At 42.0% G+C, this 20,632-nt stretch overlaps 1 protein-coding gene across 1 annotated transcript in view; it reads left to right on the top strand.

The window, feature by feature from the left end:
- The window catches only part of WNT11 (Wnt family member 11), a 138,948-nt gene that overhangs the window by 45,433 nt on the left and 72,883 nt on the right, over window positions 1-20,632 (top strand). The window lies entirely within an intron of this gene.

The raw sequence follows: 20,632 nt of genomic DNA, 5'->3' as shown, positions 1-20,632 counted from the left end.
TGCCAAAGCTTTCATGGACCTGCCCCCCCCCCAGCCTATCACTGGACAGTGCAGGCGAATGAGGGACACCTATCAGCAAAAGTATGCAGGCATAGGACACACCCCTTGCCACGCCCCCTTAAAGGAGAATTGTATAAAAAAACAAGATTGGTTAAACACACAAGTTTTTTTTTTACCGCTACTATTCCTTTATATTGGCTTTTAGAATTTACAAATGCAGCAATTTAGAAATCAGATGAAAGGTTTAGCACTGGGAAACTTTTTGATAGATAAAAAGTGCATTTTATATACAGCTATATAGATCAGACCAAAATGAGGGACAAATGAGGAGGAATGAGGGACAGAGGGACAGTCCCTGCAAATCAGGGACAGTTGGGAGCTATGGTGTAGGAGAAGCAGCACACTGAGGGGGCTCATCTCTCTGTCACTCTGTTCTCTCCTCCTACCAGCATGTCTCTTATCAGTACATGAACTACTGGCTACTTGTGTGGCTTCTCCCTCTCCCAGTCTGAGCTTTGCAGGGAATGCAAGTGGCTGATACCAGTTCAGATTTAGGGACTCCGCTCCAAAAATGCGCTAAAAGAAGCTCATGTCCCAGATTTTAAACATGAGCCAAGCACATTTTGCATTTTTTTGTGCATTTTTTTGCGCTCTAAACATGCAGCAAATGAGCAGCTGCTACCCATGTTTGGGGTGCCATTAAGAATTAATATCACTGCAAGCATGTTGCATGCCTTAGTGCTTTTTTCACATGTTTGCAGAAACGCTCGTTTTTCTGCCTGTGTTTCTGGTACGCCCAAATATAAACGGGGCATTAATGATTACAGAGCAGAATCAATGTGTGTCTTTTATATCTGCCTAGAGTTCAGCTTTAAAGCCCAACTCCATGAAAATGCATTACATTTTATTTTACATGGCTTTTCAAGTGATGCTGACCATTTGGTGAAGTTTTCCCAACTTCCTGTTTTACTGACAGGTGTCACTTGGACGGGAAGTGAAATAAAATATCCCCAAACAGACACACGCATACAGTGAGGGAAAAAAGTATTTGATCCCCTGCTGATTTTGTACATTTGGCCACTGACAAAGAAATGATCAGTCTATAATTTTAATGGTAGAGACAGAATAACAACAAAAATATCCAGAAAAAAAATGCATTTCAAAAAAGTTATAAATTGATTTGCGTTTTAATGAGTGAAATAAGTATTCGACCCCTTCGCAAAACATGACTTAGTACTTTGGTGGAGAAACCCTTGTTGACAATCACAGAGGTCAGACGTTTCTTGTAATTGGCCACCAGGTTTGTACACATCTCAGGAGGGATTATGTCCCACTTCTCTTTGCAGATCCTCTCCAAGTCATTAGGGTTTTGAGGCTGATGTTTCGTAACTCAAACCTTCAGCTCCCTTCACGTATTTTCTACGGGATTTCTATGGCTAGGCCACTCCTTAATGACCTCTTCTTGAGCCACTCCTTTGTTGCCTTGGCCGTGTGTTTTGGGTCATTGTCATGCTGGAATACTTATCCACGACCCATTTTCAAAACCCCTGGCTGAGGAAAGGAGGTTCTCACCCAGGATTCAACGGTACATGGCCCCATCCATCGTCCCTTTGATGCGGTGAAGTTGTTCTGTCCCCTTAGCAGAAAAACACCCCCAAAGCATAATGTTTCCACCTCCATGTTTGATGGTGGGGATGGTGTTCTTGGGGTCATAGGCAGCATTCCTCCTCCTCCAAACACAGCGAGTTGAGTTGATGCCAAAGAGCTTGATTTTGGTCTCATCTGACCACAACACTTTCACCCAGTTCTCCTCTGAATCATTCAGATGTTCACTAGCAAACTACAGAAGGGCCTGTACATGTGCTTTCTTGAGCAGGGGGACCTTGCAGGCTCTGCAGGATTTCAGTCCTCCATGGCGTAGTGTTTTACCAATTGTTTTCTTGGTGATTATGGTCCCAGCTGACTTGAGATCATTGACAAGATTCTCCCGTGTTGTTCTTGGCCGATTCCTCACCATGATCATTGAAACGCCACGAGGTGAGATCTTGCATGGACCCCCAGACCAAGAGAGATTGACAGTTATTTTGTGTTTCTTCCATTTGCCAATAATCGCACCAACTGTTGTCACCCTCCCACCAAACTGCTTAGCGATGGTTTTGTAGTCCATTCCAACCTTGTGTAGGCCTACAATCTTGCCCCTGACATCTTTGGACAGCTCTTAGTTCTTGGCCATGGTGGCAAGATTGAAATCTGATTGATTGCTTCTGTGGACAGGTGTCTTTTATACAGGTAACAAGCTAAGATTAGGAGCACTCACTTTAAAGGAGTGTTCCTAATCTCAGCTCGTTACCTGTATCAAAGACACCTGGGAGCCAGAAATCTTGCTGATTGATAGGGGATCGAATACTTATTTCACTGATTAAAATGCAAATCAATTTATAACTTTTTTTGAATTGCGTTTTCTGGATACTTTTGCTGTTATTCTGTCTCTCACTGTTGAAATAAACCTACCATTAAAATTATAGATTGATAATTTTTTTGTCAGTGGGCAAATGTTCAAAATCAGCAGGGGATCAAATACTTTTTTCCCTCACTGTAGCAGCTGCCTTTGACAGATGTTCTAACCCTTCTCTTTTTGAACCAACAAAAAATTTTGGTTAGAGTTGATCTTCAAGGAGATGTTTTAGAGGGTCCATTTCAAAATGAACCTGTGGGCAGTTTAGTAGACAATGCAACAAGGAGTGTGGATGTGTGAGAAAGTCTTTGTTAAAGCTTACCGCTGCGGCAACCGTTACGTAGCCATAGAATAGGGCTCCTTTATATGTAGGCAGAAAGTGATCAACTGAGGTGCACCCTGGTTGCTCCAATCCCTGTGATACAACCTTGTGCCACTGCTTTGAAGATGTCGAATTAAGACCTTTTAGATGGTGGATTAAGTAGGACCAAGTTGGCTTTAAAGAGGATCTGAACTGTGGAAGCTGTGCCCAAACAAAGCAGAGGGCAACGGACTAGACATCAGTGATGACTGTGGTTTCCCTGCAGCTGATCTTTTTCCCGTTATTGACTTGCCATGCCTTGTTCTGCACTATGTCCTTGTAAAGGTGACCATCTTCGTAGAGGCAGGACTTCTGCATATTAGAGCTGCCCCATTGATGATTGGTGATCTGATAACTGGTGGAGTATTTATGAAGGAACAGCAGGAGGTGTGGAGAAAGCACAAAGCTACAGAATAAATGAAGCAGGGAAATATTTGCAGTGCCAAACTTTAGGTACAGCTTCTTCTCCAGGAAGGAGAACAGTGATCAGCACAGTAGTAATATCATCACATTTCACTCCAAATCTGGTGGGACAAGCAGTTAAGCCCCATACACACTATTAAATTTTCTGCAGATTTTTGTCTTCAGATTTACCAAAACCATGTAGTGCAGGGGCCTGCCTGATTGCATACAAATGGAAACTCTTCTGCCCCGTACACACGATCAGACTTCCTAACAACAAAACCGTGGATTTGTTTCCAAAGGATGTTGGCTCAAACTTGTCTTGCATACACACGGTCACACAAATGTTGTCGGAAATTCCGAACGTCAAGAATGCGGTGGCGTACAACACGTACGACGAGCCGAGAAAAATGAAGTTCAATAGCCAGTGCGGCTCTTCTGCTTGAATATTCCTGTTAGGGCACACTTATGCCCCGTACACACGATCGGACATTGATCGGACATTCCGACAACAAAATCCTAGGATTTTGGCTCAAACTTGTCTTGCATACACACGGTCACACAAAGTTGTCGGAAAATCCGATCATTCTGAACGCAGTGACGTAAAACACGTATGTCAGGACTATAAACGGGGCAGTAGCCAATAGCTTTCGTCTCTTTATTTATTCTGAGCATGCGTGGCACTTTGTGCGTCGGATTTGTGTACACACGATCGGAAATTCCGACAACGGATTTTGTTGTCGGAAAATTTTATAGCCTGCTCTCAAACTTTGTGTGTCGGAAAATCCGATGGAAAATGTGTGATGGCGCCCACACACGGTCGGAATTTCCGACAACAAGGTCCTATCACACATTTTCCGTCGGAAAATCCGACCATGTGTACGGGGCATTAGAGTCTCATAATATTTAACCACTTGTCCTCCTCCCCATAGCAGTTTTACTGCTACAAGGTGGTCTCGTTGGCGGGCCCCTTCTGCTGCCAATCTGTGGGTGACGGACACTGGATGTCCGCCGGAACCTGCCGATCATCAGTAATACACACAGAACTGAGAACTGCCTATGTAAACAAGGCATAGCTCAGTTCTGAAAGGGGGGAATGAATGGATTCTGTGTTTCTACAAAGCAGGGAGCAAAATCCATTTCTTGCCTTGTAAAAGCACCTAGATGTTTAACCCCTTCCCAGCCAGTGTCATCAGTACAGTGGCAGTGCATATTTTTAGCGCTGATCAGTATATTAGTGTCACTGGTTCCCACAAAGTGTCAAAAGTGTCAATTAATGTCTGATTGTCCGCAGCAATATCGCAGGCCCACTATAAGTTGCCGATCGCCGCCATTACTTGTAAAAAAAATAAAATAAATAAAAATTCCATAAATATATCCCATAGTTTGTAGACACTATAACTTTTGCGCAAACCAATCAATATACGCTTATTGGGTTTTTTTTTTTTACCAAAAACATGTTGCAGAATACATTTTGGCCTAAATCATGGGTGCTCAACCTGTGGCCCTCCAGCTGTTGTGGAACTACAAGTCCCATCATGCCTCTGGCTTTGGGAGACATGCTTGCAACTGTCAGCCTTGCAATGCCTCATGGGGCTTGTAGTTCTGCAACAGCTAGAGGGCCACAGGTTGAGCACCCCTAGCCTAAATTTATGAAGAATTTTTATTTTTTATTTTATTGGATATGTTTTATAGCAGAAAGTAATTTTTTTTTTTTTCATAGTTTGTAGACGCTATAACTTCTGTGCAAACCAATCAATAAACGCTTATTGGGATTTATCTAACCAAAAATATACAGCAGAATACATATTGGCCTAAACTGATGAATATATTTGATTTTTAATTTTTTTTTTATTGGGTACATTTTATAGAATAAAATAAAAAATATATATATTTTTTTTCAAAATTTTCGGTCTTTTTTTGTTTAAAGCGCAAAAAATAAAAAGCAAATACCACAAAAATAAAGTTCTATTTGTGTGAAAAAAATGATATAAATTTTATTTGGGTGCATTGTCACATGATTTATTGAAAAGAGGTTGGAAATCAATGTGTACTTTCACAGGGTGACACTGTGAGTACACAGGTATTAGCGTGCCAACGTCCCAATGATGGACATATAAAAAACTAAGGACTAAAAGCGCGGACTTTATAGGCACACAGGTAAACGGTAAAGTTTACCTGTGTGCCTATAAAGTCCGCGCTTGTAGTCCTTAGTTTTTTATATTGTCACACGATTGTCGCACAATTGTCAGTTAAAGTGATGCAGTGCCGTAACGCTAAAAATGGCCTGGTCATGGAAAGGGGGGGAAATCTACCGGAGGTCAAGTGGTTATATAAAGCCACATAATATTTAATATAATTAAATAATATTTAATTTTTCCCACTCCTAAATTGTGAAGTATGGGAGAATTTGGATGAAGCCTCATATTAGTTATTTTTTTAATGACTTGTATTAAAAAATTTGGTGATATTTTAGTATTTAACGGAAATGTTTTTAGTAGAACAGCACACATCCCACTGGAAGTTTGTATAAAGCTCTTCTACATTTTTGTAGACCTGCAGAACTTTTTAGAAAAAAAAAAAAAAAAAGTCCTTCATTGTCCTCCAAATGATGTTATTCGTGAGTCTCTCTTTTAGTCTCAATAGACACAAAAGAAGCTCCATTCAGTGCCAGGAATTCAGCTGTGGATAAGCGTTAAATGGAATGATATGGGCGATCAAGTTTGCACAAAGCCGCCCAGCCGCATATTGTGTGTGAGCCTTATAGGCGAATGTTACGGTTTTGAAAACACAGCAGCTACACAATTGGGCATCATTCATGCAGCTAATTATTGGAACATATCAGCACCTTAAGAAAAGTTTCCCCCCCCCCCTCGGCTTACTTTTAATTTACATTTACTTGTTAAACAAATCGGTCATATTATGGCTGCCTTTGCACGTTTTTCTTTTAAAGATAAGAACTTGTTAAAGAATTTATCGTTATTTTAAGGCCAAGCCACGCTAGTAAACACCATTTTATTTGTGAAAGGTTACTAATGGCGTGATTACCGTTTATTCTTCTTTAATACCTTGTTAAATGGCAGCGATTAATTAAATTGACAGGCAAAAGGCGCTTAGGATTGTAAAAGAGGAAGTTGTTGGTACAAGCCGGAACAGGCATAGACCATCAAGTATGGTTTGGAAAGTTGGGAGTTAATTGGCTCCAGGAGAATGGTTCCCCTTCCGCCCCCAGATGGTGCGTGGCATGTAAATTTTTGAGACAGATGAAAAGTCTGATTAAGCTGGTATTCCAAGTATGACATGCAGCCAGGTGTAGTTTCCCCCCGAAGTCACACCTGTTGTGTATCCCTTGGAACGCAAATGCTCGGCTTCCATTTCACAACTGGAAATGTGCCCAAATGGGATTTTAGAAGAGCACGATCCTTCTATCCACCCTCGTTTGTTAATAGAGAACTGCAGGCAAGACACAAAATACAGAACTTACACATGTAAAGTGAAAAGTTTAGAAGGCAGGGGTTTTCGAAAATGGGATTTCCTTCTTGTGGGACAGATATGAATTGACATAATTCAGGTGAAAGTTTAAGTTGACCAAATGGGAGTGAAATCCATCCTAGAACTAGATATAGGTTTTTTGTTTTTTAAAGAGATCCTTCTCATAAGTTTATATGTGCTTTTAATGTGTATCATGCATGTCATTTACCAGTAAAAGCCTCCTTTGTGTAGATATCCAAAAGCCATGAGACTGCTGCAGGGCATGACTATCTAAGACAGTGGCGCCCATCCGCAAGCTCGGGGCTTTTGAATGTCTACATAAGAGAGGCTTGTGTGATGCTAGTAGCCCCAGCAGAGTCAGAGCTGTCACCCAAGTGACACTCTATATCGGCCATTCTCAGCCATGGTTGTGGAACTATAGGGTTTCTCCAGGGGTTGTTAGGAGTTCTCCAGGCTGTGGCTGATTGACCTTCAATTTGATGGTGCCTGCATAATTCCAGGATCAGTACCACTTGGCAGAGCCAAGCATGGCACCAATGATCTTATTAGCTTTCTGTAAGAGGGACATTCTGACCACCACTGTAGGGGCTGCATTCTTCCCACTGGCCACCAATGTAAGAGGCATCCTTCTCAATGGCCACCAATCTAAAGGGCACTCTTCTCAATGACCACCAATGAAAGGGGCATTCTTCTCACTGGCCACCAATGTAAAGGGCATTCTTCCCACTGGCCACCAATGTAAGAGGAATTCTTCTCACTGGCCACCAATGTAAGAGGTATTCTTCTCACTAGCCGCCAATCTAAGGAACATTCTTCCCACTGACCACCAATGTAAGAGGCATTCTTCTCACTGGCCACCAATATAAGAGGCATTCTTCTCACTGGCCACCAATGTAAGAGGTATTCTTCTCACTAGCCGCCAATCTAAGGAACATTCTTCCCCCTGGCCACCAATGTAAGAGGCATTCTTCTCACTGGCCACCAATGTCAGAGGTATTCTTCTCACTAGCTGCCAATCTAAGGAACATTCTTCCCACTGGCCACCAATGTAAAGGGCATTCTTCCCATTGGCCACCAATGTAAGAGGCATTCTTCTCACTGGCCACCAATGTAAGAGGTATTCTTCTCACTAGCCACCAATCTAAGGAACATTCTTCCCACTGGCCACCAATGTAAGAGGCATTCTTCTCACTGGCCACCAATGTAAGAGGCATTCTTCTCACTGGCCACCAATGTAAGAGGCATTCTTCTCACTGGCCACCAATGTAAGAGGTATTCTTCTCACTGGCCACCAATGTAAGAGGTATTCTTCTCACTAGCCACCAATCTAAGGAACATTCTTCCCACTGGCCACCAATGTAAGAGGCATTCTTCTCACTGGCCACCAATGTAAGAGGTATTCGTCTCACTAGCCGCCAAACTAAGGAACATTCTTTCCACTGGCCACCAATGTAAAGGGCATTCTTCCCACTGATCACCAATGTAAGAGGTATTCTTCCCACTAGCCGCCAATCTTATGCCCCGTACACACGGTCGGACTTGCCAATGGGAACATGTTCTCTATCTAAGTCTGTTGGAAATGCCGACAGAAAAAGTCCGATGGGGCATACACACAGTCGGAATATCCGACCAAAAGCTCCCATCGGACTTTTTCTGTTGGGAATTCCGGCCGTGTGTACGCAGCATAAGGAACATTCTTCCCACTGAGCACCAGAGTAATGAACATTTTTCCCACTGATCACCAATGTAAGGGCCATTTTTCCATCTGTCCCCCAATGATTTGGTTTTAGCATTGATTCCTCAAGACCTGAAAGCTATTTTATGGGTTTCTCAAAGGTAAAAGGGTTGAGAACAGCTTCTCTTCGTCCGTCCACGGTAGCTACATAAAAGATTGTGTAGAGGGGTGGAGGAGCTGGCCCAACATGGACAGCAATTAGACACTCCCAGAAGAGGAGAGGGCAATGACATGCATAGAAGGATGAGGTTGTGCTAGGCAATTGACAGTTTCTAGGGGAATCAATTTTTCTAACATGTTAAAAGGCACATTGCACACTGGACTTTTTTACAGCTGCTGTTTTTGGCTTCAGGCGTTTTTTCTGCAGCCAGTAAACTCCCCAGCATGTTATGTTATGCGTCCATGCACACATAGGCTGTTATCAGCATTTTTTGGCAGGGGCGTTTTCTGGCTGGAAAACCCCTCCAGAACTAGTGGGTTTTAAGAGAAATTTTTCACTTGTAAAAACGCTCTAACTCTGATAAAAGCTGAAAAATGATAAAAAAAAATGGATATTCTGCATTTATAATTTTTTTGAGCCATAAGCTTTTGTGGGAATATAGTTTTGCTAGAAAAAAAGCTAAAAAAAAGCAACAGTTAAAAAATGCTGAAAAACGCTACTACAAAAACGCTGCAAAACTCATTCTACAGCTACAGCTTTCTACAGCTAACGCCGTTTTTATAACGTTCAGTGTGCATATGGCCTTAAGAGGAGTTTTTAACCACTTAAGGACCGGGGCATTTTTTGCGATACGGCACTGCGCCGCTCTGTCAATTGCGCAGCCGTGCATATTGACATCCTTTTTTTCCCACAAATAGAGATTTCTTTTGGTGGTATTTGATCACCTCCGAGGTTTTTATTTTTTGTGCTATAAACAAAAAAAGAGCGACAATTTTGAAAAAAAAAACAATATTTTTTACTTTTTGTTATAATAAATATCCAAAAACTAATTTCTTCATCAGTTTAGGCCGATATGTATTCTTCTACATATTTTTGGTTAAAAAAAAAATTGCAATAAGCGTATATTGATTAGTTTACGCAAAAGTTATAGCATCTACAAAATAGGGGATAGATTTATGGCATCTTTAGTATTTTTTTTTTTTTTTACTAGCAATGGCGGTGATCAGCGATTTTTAGTGGGACGGCGACATTGCGGCGGACAGATTGGACACTTTTGACACATTTTTGGGACCATTCACATTTATAGAGCTAAAAATAGCCACTGATTACTGTATAAATGTCACTGTCAGGGAAGGGGTTAACACTAGGGGGGCGATCAATGGGTTAAGTGTGTTCCCTGGGAGGTGTTTCTAACTGTATGGGGGCTGGGCTGCCTGGGAAAAGAGAGAGATCGCTGTTCCTGATCGCTAGGAACAGCAGATCTCTCTCTAACTCCCCTGTCAGAAGGGGATCTGTCTGTTTACATTGACAGATCCCCATTCTGGCTCTCTGAGGAGCGATTGCGGGTGGTCGGTGGACATCGCGGCCGCAGGCCATGCACATCGGCTCCTACATCGCACCCCGTGCCTGCCCCCTATACCCCAGAAGTGGCCACCATACAGCTACGCTGATTCGCGCAGGGGAGCCAACCTGCCGCCGTATATCAACGACGGCTGGTCAGCAAGTAGTTAAACAGTAAAAAGGCCCTAACTCTAATAAAAGCTGAAAGACGCTGAAAAATGCGGCTATTCGGTGTTTATTAGCCATAGGCTTTTGTGGGAGTATAGTGTTGCTAAAAAAAAAGCTAAAAAACGCAACAGCTAAAAAATGCTGAAGAACGCTACTGCAAAAATGCTGCAAAACTCACTCGACAGCTACAGCTTTCTACAGTTAACGCTACTGGTGTTTTTATAACGTTGAGTGTGCATATGGCCTGAAGAGGAGTTTTTCAGCTGTAAAAATGCTCTAACTCTGATAAAAAACGTAAAAACGCTGCAAAAAGTAGCTATTCTGTGTTTGTCAGCGTTTTTGAGCCATAAGCTGTTGTGGGAATAAAGTTTTGCAAAAAAAAAAAAAAAAAAAGCTAGGAAATGCAATTTTTTTTTTTTTTTTATATGTTGTTATAAAAAATTTAAAACAGGTAATTTTTCTCCTTCATTGATGTACGCTGATGAGGCAGGAGTGATGGGCACTGATCAGTTACACTGATAGGCAGCACTGCTAGGTGGCACTGATTGGCACTACTGGTGGGCATTGATAGGTGGCACTTGTGGGCACTGTTAGGTGGCACTGTGGGCACTGTTAGGTGGCATTGTGGGCACTGTTAGGTGGCACTATTAGGTGGCACTGATGAGGCAGATGTGCCTCTTCCACTTCGGGACCGATGTCCCTCACATCTGAGCCGGTGATCGGCTTTTTTTTCTACTCACGCTGTCAGCGTGCACAGGGGAGGCCGTCATATGATGGCCTCCTGGGAATTCAGGTCCGCGCTGTGGCCGTCGTTCGGCCATAGCGCGGATGCAAAGTGGTTAAATAACAAACATATCATACTTACCTGCAGTGTGCAGCTCGTTTTGCACAGAGTGGCCCCAAACACCGTCTTCTGGGGTCCCTCGACGGCTCTTGTGGCTCCTCCTCTTATCAGATAACCCCCTAGGAGAAGCGCTCTCCCGGGGGGTTACCTTGCGGGCGCGCTCCCGAGTCCAGCATTTGCATCCATAGACACAAATGCCGGACTCGGCCTCGCCCCCCGGCACTCGCGTCATTGGATTCGATTGACAACAGCAGGAGCCAATGGATGCGCTGCTATCAATCTATCCAATCAAGAGCCGCGAACTCCGGGCAAAGGAAGAGCGCGTCTCCGCCAGGTGAAATTCCAGGGCTCAGGTAAGTAAAACGGGGGGGGGGGGGGGGGGCTGGGAGGCCGGTCACTGCGGGGTGTTTTTTCCCCTAATGTATAGGATGCATTAAGGTGAAAAAACACAAGGGTTTACAACCCCTTTAAGGGCATACAGTAGATAGAGCAGTTGCTGCTGCAGCCTCTCACTTTGTGACTTGCTCCAAAGTTACTGGGGGGAGGAGACTGAGGAAATGCTTCCTTTTTTTTCCTGCAGCAGAGTGATGACATCTTCTCAGTCTATGCAGACTGGAACTCCAGGATGGCTTTTTAACCACTTGCTGACTGCTGCACGCAGATATACGTCGGCACAATGGCAGCGGTGGGCAAATGGACGTACCTGTACGTCCCCTTTAATTGGCGGGGCTAGCGGGCGCGCCTGCCGCGTACAGCGTGACCGTGCCTGTGGGACCCATGGAATTAATGTCCGCCGGTGTCCTGGCGATCGTGTCACGGAGCCGAAGAACGGGGAAGTACCTATGTAAACAAGGCATTTCCCCGTTCTGCCTAGTGACGTGACAGAGATCACTGCTCCCTGTCATCGTGAGCAGTGATCGCTGTCATGTGAGTGGAAGCCCATCCCCCCTCACAGTTAGAATCAGTCCCTAGGACACACTTAACCCCTTCATCGCCCCCTAGCATTTAACCCCTTCACTGCCAGTGCCATTTATACAGTAATCGGTGCATTTTTTACAGCACTGATCGCTGTATAAATGAAAAAGGTCCCAAAATAGTGTCAAAACTGTCTGATGTGTCCTCCATAATGTCGCAGTTACGATAAAAATCGCAGATCGCCGCCATTACTAATAAAAAAGAAATTAATAATAAAAATGCCATAAAACTATCCCTTATTTTGTAGACTTTTGTGCAAACCAATCAATATACGCTTATTGTGATTTTATTTTTACCAAAAATATGTAGAAGAATACATATCGGCCTAAACTGAGGAAAAAAATTAGTTTTTTAATATATATATATCTTTGGGGGATATTTATTATAGCAAAAAGTAAAAAATATAGCTTTTTTTTCAAAAGTGTCGCTCTTTTTTTTGTTTATAGCACGAAAAATAAAAATAGCAGAGGTGATCAAATACCACCAAAAGAAAGCTTTATTTGTGGGAAAAAAAGGACGTCAATTTTGTTTGGGTGCAACTTCGTACGACCGCGCAATTGTCAGTTAAAGCGACGCAGTGCCGAATCACAAAAAGTGCTCTGGTCAGGAAGGGGGTAAAATCTTCCGGGGCTGAAGCGGTTAATGAACATGCCTACAACAGGGCGTTACAATATGTACGATCTTTCCAGGGAATTTTGTTTGAGAAAACTTCTTGCTCCTTATTACTGTATCATCGCTGCAGTTAAATATGATCTCCATTTGACCCCGCTAACCATTAGAAAATCAAACAAATGTTCTGAAAATTAATTTTTTAAACTAAATTCTGGAAGTGTGTAGTCATCTTTTTGGGAGAAAGGCTCCATGGGAATGAGTCCGGAGATCTGCTTTAAAGGAAACTCCGGCCAGTTTCAGCGCCTTGCCAATAACGGTAGAAGTCTGATTGATTTTTTTTGCTACATTGAGTTACCCTTTAATGATTTACTACGTATTTAGGAATAAGAAGAGAATTTCCATGGCCCATTCAGCCTTTGTTACGTCTGATAAATGAACATATAGATCTGGAGTCTTTTGTGTTTATGTGAGTGAGAAATTTGTACGATGTAAGCCCCGGCTCTATTATTCTCTCCTGTTCAATAGTAGTGAGGGCAAGGGGTAAGCATGAGCAGATACACAGAAGGAAGAGTATTAAGCAGGTCTTCAAAGTAACCTTTTCATGGCTTTCCTCATTTGAGAATGACCCTATCCTCTCCCGCTACCCTCCTGCCATGCCATGTACATACAGTAGATGATAATAAACAGGGCACTGGACCAGTTTCTGCAATAACTGGTCATATGTTGCCAGGCAAAGGTTCCTAGTAGAAATGTCTCAGGCTATGAGCATTCAAATATGTACTAATCCTAAACAAGCATTGAATAAGCATTAAAACAAACCATCACTGACCTCTGTAGCTGCATGTTCTCTAATAGGGGAACCTCAATTACGAGGAACGACTGCAAACACTAAATGTATTTCTTGCTGGAGAAACAACGCTTCAGAGGAGATATTTATTACAAATACAGAGCCTTGAAAGTGCTGCAGAGATCCACAGCTCAGGTGGGAGAATCTGTCCACAGGACAACTATTAGTCGTGCTCTCCACAAATCTGACCTTTATGGAAGTGTGGCAAGAAGAAAGACATTGTTGAAAGAAAGCCGTAAGAATTCCTGTTTTCAGTTTGTGAAAAGACATGTGGGGGACACAGCAAACATGTGGAAGAAGGTGCTCTGGTCAGATGAGACCAAAATTAAACTTTTTGGCCTGAAAACAAAACACTATGTGTGGTGGAAAACTAACACTGCACATCACCCTGAACACACCATCCCCACCGTGAAACATGGTGGTGGCAGCATCATGTTGTGGGGATTTCTTCAGCACGAACAGGGAAGCTGGTCAGAGTTGATGGGAAGATGGATGGAGCCAAATACAGGGCAATCTTAGAAGAAAACCTGTTAGAGTCTGCAAAAGACCTGAGACTGGGGTGGAGGTTCACCTTCCATCAGGACAACGACTCCAAGCATACAGCCAGAGCTACAATGGAATGGTTTAGGTGAAACATATTAATGTGTTAGAATGGCCCAGTCAACGTCCAGACCTAAATTCAATTGAGAATCTGTGGCAAGACTTGCAAATTGATATTCATAGAAGCACTCCATCCAATCTGACAAAGCTTGAGCTATTAACCTCCCTGGCGGTTTTCCTGAGTGTGGCTCGGGGTTAAATTTCAGTATTATTAGCGGTAACCCCGAGCCACACTCGGGATTGCATTGCAGGATCCTGGTGCGGTATACTTACCTTGTCCCCAGTATCCTGCGATGTCCCCCCGCTGTGTCCGTGGGCTCTGTCCTCCGCCCAAAGCCTCTGTGTGCCGCACTCCATTCCCTGTGAGCGTCACTACGCACGGGGGCAGAGCCAGGTGGCAAATTTAAAAAATGTAAAAATCATAACACATACAATACACTGTAATCTTACAGATTACATTACTGTATGAAATAATTTCACATCCCTTTTGTCTCTAGTGCTTTGTCCAATGCCCTACATGCAGTTTTATATGATATATACTGTTCTTTCTGCCTGGAAACTTGAGATTGTCCATAGCAACTAAAAAATGTCCCTTTACATCAAAAGTGGTTTTAGACCAGCTAGAAAACAGCGATAGTAAATTAGAACACTTGCAGAATTGAGCGATAGTGAATCGTGGGGAAATTCATTTTATTATTATTATTATATTATTATTTTTTATAATTATTTATATTTATTTATTATATTATAATTTATGATTTTGTGTTTCAGACTTTATCATACCCGGGATATCTACTAGACTCTTGTTTGGACAGATTTAAGTGTGTTATTGTTAAGAATTACAGACCTACAATATAAAACGCCAAATTTCTATGCAAAATAATTGTACCATTTTGAGACGCAAAAATCTGACATAATCATACCGCCAGGGAGGCTACGCTGGTAGAGACATCCCCAAAAAGACTTGCAACTGTAATTGCAGCGATAGGTGGTTATACAAGTATTGACTCAGGGGGGCTGAATACAAATGCACGCTACATTTACGTTTTTGGTTGTAACATGCCAAAATGTGAAAAATTTCAGGGGTATGAATACTTTTTCAAGGCACTGTACCTCAATGGCGATTCCAGCCTAGGAAAAAAACTATTCGGTCTCAAGGAGTGTAAGAGGACACGGGTCGACACAGTGAGATTGGAGTAGAAGCGGTTTAACCTTAAACTGTGCAGGGGCGTTTTCACTGTCAGGGCAATAAGGATGTGGCACTCTCTTCCACAATTGGTGATGGCTGTGGTGAGTATTGATATTTCTAAGAGACTCTTGGATGTGTATCTTAAAGAACACAACATATAGGGATATGGGAAATAATTATAGAGACTGACACATGCACCTACACAGGTTTAACTGGATGGACTATTGTCTTTTTTCAACCTTACCTACTATAAAACTTTGATGAGGAACACCATGCGTGAATAGAAAGTATTGGGAACTTCAGCCGGTTGAAGAGCAGTGATCACTTTATAAGTGTGTTACATACAGTACATAGCCAAGATGTTTTGGGGAATGCATGTCTCCCTTCTTAGGGGCTTTAATAGTGCTAGGAAAACAAGATAACAGTGCTTTGGAGTGTCTACGGTGCCTTCTGAGTTTTTTTCCACTGCAGGCACAGCAATCACTCTGGAACACCATTACCACGAAGACACAGCCAACATGTCTAACACCACTAAAGCCCCACTGAAGAAGGGGAGCCAAATCCCCAAGAAATGCATTGGATATGTTGGATGTGTTTTAAGCCATAAACCAGACTTTCTCAACCTTTTTAACACAGAAGAATCATTGAAATAACATTCTAGTATCAGGGAACCCCTGCTAAAAAATGACCATATCTATAACTCATGATACATTAGTGTGATGGTCAATGGGAAGAGTTCTCCTTACACTTGTGGTAAATTGGGAAGAATTTCCCCCTTACAGATAGCTAAAAAGATAGTTGGTGTCAGTGGGAACTTATCTAACAGGCAAAAATTGCTCATTGCTTAAGGAACCCCTAGCAACCTATGGAGGAACCTTAGGGTTTCACAGAACCCCGGTTGAGAAACCCTGCCATAAATGAATAAAGCGATAACTGTAGTTCAACCAAAGTTTCCAAGACTTTGTATTGACACATCACCCATCTTTACATGTTTGAATGGACCCACTCCTAGGACCCTTCACGAGCCACCACAGACCTACTCATTACTGACAGGGCTTAGCTCTCACTCGTACACTACAAAACTCTGTATCTGCAAGCACTGTAGAGCAATTCATCCTCAATAAACCATAAAGTCGTCCAGGTGGTGCCTCAGCACTGTGCTTTTTTCCTTTTCTTGTGCACCTTGCCTTGTGTTTACATTCAAAATGGGAAGTTGGGCAAATTCCAAAGTCACTGCTGGAAAGCTGATGAAATAAAAGTGAGAGTGTTTTTTTTTTTTAAAACCTTGAGAAAGAACTATTCCACAGTGCTTGCAGCTATAGAGGTCAGAAAGGGATTCCCGCAAAGCATATTTACTGCTTGTTACTGATTGAATACATACAGTGGGGGAAATAATTATTTGATCCCCTGCAGATTTTGTAAGTTTGCCCACTTACAAAGAAATAAAGGGTCTATAATTTTTTTTATCATAGGTGTATTTTAAAGGATAGAGACAGAATATCAATAAGAGGATTTTTCAATTGGCTTTGGGTGCAGGCGCCAGCATCTTAGGTAAGGGAAACCGGCAAGAAGCCTTGCGGGTTTCCGACTGCGCATGTGCAAGTCGTGCTGCAATTTTTGAATGGTCCTGCTGTCTTCTGGGACCTGTGTGTCCCCCAGAAGGCTGCGGGGGGGGGGGGGGAGGAGGTGCCGAACATCCTTGTAAATCGGCGTGGTGATCTGACCCAGAAGTGGGAGCAGGTACCTGTCAAAACCAGGTACCCACTTTCCCTCAAAAAAGTGCCAAATGTGGCAATGGAGGGGGGGAGGATGCAAACAACAGGAATCTCCCCTTTTGGGTGAAGTTCTGCTTTAATAACTGTCCATCAATGGACTCCAAAAGAAGGATTTTATGGTGAGTACAAAAATCCTATTTTCTTTTTCATCCACTGAGGGGGGAGGAGGAGGGAGGAGCAGGGGAGTGACTGGGCTACAGGGCTGTTTGTTGCCAGTGATGCACACCACGCAGGAAGACATAATTCTAGTCCCTGCATGCAAGAGTGGCTCCATAGGATGCTGCAAGAGAAAGGAGCCATCCGGAAACAGGAAACCTGGGGCAACAGTCATTACACCAGCTTAAACTGGAACACAAGGATTACAAGATATAAAAAAGCTGCAAACTCAGTAGGTACCTAAATCAGTTGCTGAAAGTGAATACTGAGGCTTTAATATCACTTTAACTGTTAGGTTATACTACCGCCTTTAGGAGGATACAAGAAGTTAATTGTTGGGTTATACTGCCACCTACAGGAGGATACAGGAATTTAACTGTTGGGTTATACTGCCACCTACAAGATGATGCAGGAATTTAACTGTTGGGTTATACTGCTGTATCCTCCTACAGGAGGATACAGGTATTTAACTGTTGGGTTATACTGCCGCCTACAGGAAGATATGGGAATTTAACTGTTGGGTTATACTGCCACCTACAGGATGATACAGGAATTTAACTGTTGGGTTATACTGCCGTCTACAGGATGATACAGGGATTTAACTATTGGGTTATACTGCTGCCTACAGGAGGATGCAGGAATTTAACTATTGGGTTATACTGCTGCCTACAGGAGGATACAAGAATTGAACTGTTGGATTATACAACAGTTACAAGAATTTAACAAGAATTTAACTGTTGGGTTATACAGCTGTCTACAGGAAGATACAGGAATTCAACTGTTGGGTTATACTGCTGCAAACAGGAATATACAGGAATTTAACTGTTGGGTTATGCTGCAGCCTACAGGATGATACAGGAATTTAATTGTTAGGTTATACTACTGCCTTTAGGAAGATACAAGAAGTTAACTTTAGGGTTATACTGCTGCCTACAGGAGGATAAAGGTGTTTAAATGTTGGGTTATACTGCAGCCTACAGGAGAATACAGGAATGTAACTGTTGGGATATACTGCCAAATAAACACAAGGAGATTTCCAAGCTCTTATTTACTAACCAGCCAGCGACCAACCACATTGACCTGTCTAACAAAATATACGTTAAGAACGGGGTTTAGTCGGCACACATTTTCAAATACATGTGTAAGCTACAGGCCCGTCAAGGCACCCTGTTATCTGTAGTCCCTAACCCTGACTTCTGGGTCTCCACAATGGGAGCACATGCATTTTTGTGGATAAGTAAGGACAGGTGGCCTGGAAGGGGCCCACCCCTCCTTTAAGGGTGACTTGATGAGGCCTGAAGCTTACAAATATATTTGCAAATGTGTGCAGACTAAACCATTGTTCTTAACGCATATTGTTAGACAGGTCAATTCGGTTGGTGGCTGGCTGGTTGGTAAGTTTGAGCTTGGAAGTGTCTTTGTATTTGTTTAACATGCGTTGCCCTTCCAGAGCTTCTTGCTGCAGTAGACCAGTTATGGTGGGAGCAGTGGCCACTTGTTTGTATTTGGGTTATACTGCTGCCTACAGGAGGATACAGTAAGATAAATGTTCGGTTATACTACCGTCTACAGGAGTATGCTGGAATTTAATGGTTGGGTTGTGCTGATGCTTATAGGAGGATTGGGCACCGGCAAAAAAAAAAAAAAGATTTCCTGTGTCTCTCAATGTACTCTAAGAAAATAATCTTACAGTGAGTACAAAACTCCATGTACTTTAAGTGCAGCCGATCTCTTGTAAGGACTATTTTTTTTTCCCCTGGCACTGGATTTTAGAATATCCAGTATTTTATCTTCCCAAAAATCAGGCCTCCAGCCTTTGTATATGTACGGCAGCGCAGGGACAGAACATCGAGTTATGACACTCTGACAATGTTCCCATTAGCCGTCCATTCATCTCCCCTACGAATGATGAATCACAGCCAGTGTTCCGCTCTTCTTCCTAGGAATGAGGGACATTTTTTTTTTACCATATCCGTTTTCAAAACATTGCGTCCTCTTGAAACCGAACGCCCAGAATGGGGTCACGGGTAGGGGCGCCTTTTCAATCACCAGTAATGATCTGTTGAAGGGCTGTGATCCAGGCGAGAGCTCTGCCTTTGTTCTGCTGTCACCCGATAGCCCGCACCTTGACGTGTGAATGAAAAGGTGAGACTGGACAGGGAGAAGTGGCTGTTCTCCTCCTGGTGACACCACACTTGGCGTCTAAATATATCACCCGCATTCATCTGGAGAGACTCTCTCTGGGCCTGGATACTGTTCTCTTTTTGTTGTCACTGACCCTTGAGCTGTTTAGAGGTCTTAAAGAAGAACTCCTCTAAGCATTGTTACCATCTAAAATAGTGTATAGAGACTAAACTGGAATGTCCACCAAGAAGATATCATTTTTGACCACTGACAGGTTAAATAAATAACATTGATTATCTCATTACAATGGCATCTGAAAGTCGGTGGGAAATATTAGGCAGCGATTAAACATGTTGTCCATGAAGTTAAAAACAGAAGAAATGGGCATAGCAGTTTGTTGTGTGTGGGGCTATGTAGCCTCAGACCAGTCAGGGTGCCCATGCTGACCCATGTCCAAAGCCAAAAGCACCTACAATGGGCATGTGAACATCAGAACTGGACTCTGGAGCAATGGATGAAGGTGGCCTGGTCTGATGTATCACGTTTTACATTATGTGGATGGCCGGGTGCGTGTGTATCGCTTACCTGGGAAAGAGATGGCACCAGGATTCAGTATGGGAAGAAGGCAAGCCAGTGGAGGCAGTGTGATGCTTTGGGCAATGTTTTTTACTGGGAAACCTTGAGGCCCCATTCACACCTCAGCATTTTGTAGCTGTAAAAACTTAAAAAAAAACAAAAAAAAAAAAACAACAAAAACAAATATTCTCTATAGAGTTGGTTCACATCTCCACTCCAAGTCACCGGAAGCCTAACGCCTGAAGCTCAAAAAAGTTCTGGAGCTTTTTTTTGTAGCTCAAATTGGGCATATTTGCGCATTTTTTGGCGCTTGTTTATTCCCATAGAAATAAATGGAATCGTGCAACTTGTGCACTCAAATTGGGCAGATTTGCATGTTTTGTCACACCTTTTAGTGCGATTTTCTGCTCAAATTTAAAAATGTAAAAAAACAAAACGAATAATATATGAATAAATGAATGTAAAATAAACACACAAATAACTAAAAATCATCATAAATAAATAATAAATAAATAAATAAAAATTAATGTTATGTAAAAAATAAATAATAATTAACCCTTAACTTTAAAATTAAAAATGTTTTAATTATTATTATTAATAATATTATTATTAATACAATATTATTATTATTATAATATTATTAATATATATATATATATATATATATATATATATATATATATATATATATATATATATATATATATATATATATATATATATATATATATAGTACAAATAATAATAATAACTAATAATAATAATAAAATAATATATAAACATCCAACCCCCCCAAAAAAATATTATTATTATTATTATT

This window comes from Aquarana catesbeiana, linkage group LG02 (genome assembly GCF_042186555.1).
Source record: "Aquarana catesbeiana isolate 2022-GZ linkage group LG02, ASM4218655v1, whole genome shotgun sequence".
NCBI classification, from domain to species: domain Eukaryota; kingdom Metazoa; phylum Chordata; class Amphibia; order Anura; family Ranidae; genus Aquarana; species Aquarana catesbeiana.
This window is presented reverse-complemented; position numbering and strand designations above follow the sequence as displayed.